General features: G+C 43.2%; 1 protein-coding gene across 4 annotated transcripts in view; it reads left to right on the top strand.

Moving 5' to 3' along the window:
* GABRB1 (gamma-aminobutyric acid (GABA) A receptor, beta 1) overlaps positions 1–1,344 on the top strand; it is an 878,739-nt gene that overhangs the window by 677,303 nt on the left and 200,092 nt on the right. The window lies entirely within an intron of this gene.

The following is a 1,344-nucleotide window of genomic DNA, read 5'->3' as shown; positions in this document are numbered from 1 at the left end:
ATGGGAAAGTCTGCTGTTAGGGACCTCTCCAAAGTACTGAGGAGCAATGGTGTCTCTGGAAACTAAGGTGCGTCTGATACAGGCCATGGTTTTTGCAATCACTTGGTATGCATCAAAGAGCTGGACAATGACTAGGGAGGATAGAAGGAGAATTGATGCCTTTGAGGTGTCGTACTAGAGAAGAGTATTCAGAGTACAATGGACTGCTAGGGAAACAAACAGATTTATCCTGGAGAGGGTTAAACCGGGCGGCTCCTTGGAGGCAAGGATTCTGAGGCTTCGTCTGACATATTTTGGACATGTTGTGAGGAGGGACCAGTCCTTGGAGAGGGTCATCATGCTTGGGAGTATGGAGGAAAAGTGCAGGAGGAGTAGGCCCTCTATGAGGTGGATTTATTCAGTGACTACAGTAATCGGGATGGGTGTATCAGAGACAGTGCAAATGGCACAGAACAAAGCAGAGTTTAGGGCTATTGTACATAGAGTCACTATGAGTTGCAAGCGACTCAACGACACCTAACAACAGCAACAACAACATCCATGAAAAGGGCACCTTTTCCCATTTATTTAGATGTTTCATTTTGTCTTGCAGAAATGTTTTATAGTATTCTTTGTATTGGTCTTTTGTGTTTCCAGTTAAGTTCATTCCCAAGTATCCCAATTTGTGGATGGCTATTATAAATGGTTTTCTTTTCTTGGATTCCTTTTCTGAAGTTTCTTTGTCACTGATTTTTCAATATTGATCTTACATCCTACCACTCTACAAAACTAGTCTATTAGCTCTAACAGTTTTTGTTGAGTAGGTGTTTTCTGTGTATATTGTCATACTGTCTGTATATAGTGACAGTTTTACCATCTCTTTGCCAATCTGGATGCCTTTTATTCCCTTCACTTATATTGCCCTAGCAAGCACTTCCAATGCAATATTGAATGGAAGTGGTGATAGTGGGCATTTTTTTTTTCTGGTCCCTGTTTGCAACGAAAATGTGTTTAGCCTTTCTACACTGAGAAAAATATTGTCTCTTGGTTTTACATATATGTTGTTGTTGTTGTTGTTGTCATGTGCCGTGGAGTCGCCTGCGACTCATAGCAACCCTATGTACAACAGCCCTAAACTCCGCTCTGTCCTATGCCAATTGCACAGTCTCCGACACTCCCATCCCAATTATCCCAGTCACTGAATCAATCCTCCTCATAGAGGGCCTTCCTCTCCTACGCCATCCCTCCACCCTCCCAAGCATGATGTCCCTCTCTAAAGACCGGTCTCTCCTCACAACATGTCCAAAGTATGTTAGATGGAGCCTCAGAATCCTTGCCTCCAGGGAGCCACCCAGTTTAACTCTT

This window comes from Elephantulus edwardii, unplaced genomic scaffold (assembly GCF_000299155.1).
Source record: "Elephantulus edwardii isolate Elephantulus edwardi_28Jun2011 unplaced genomic scaffold, EleEdw1.0 scaffold00137, whole genome shotgun sequence".
NCBI classification, from domain to species: Eukaryota; Metazoa; Chordata; class Mammalia; order Macroscelidea; family Macroscelididae; genus Elephantulus; species Elephantulus edwardii.
The sequence above is the reverse complement of the archived record's forward strand: the minus strand, read 5'-3'. Positions and strand labels throughout refer to the sequence as shown.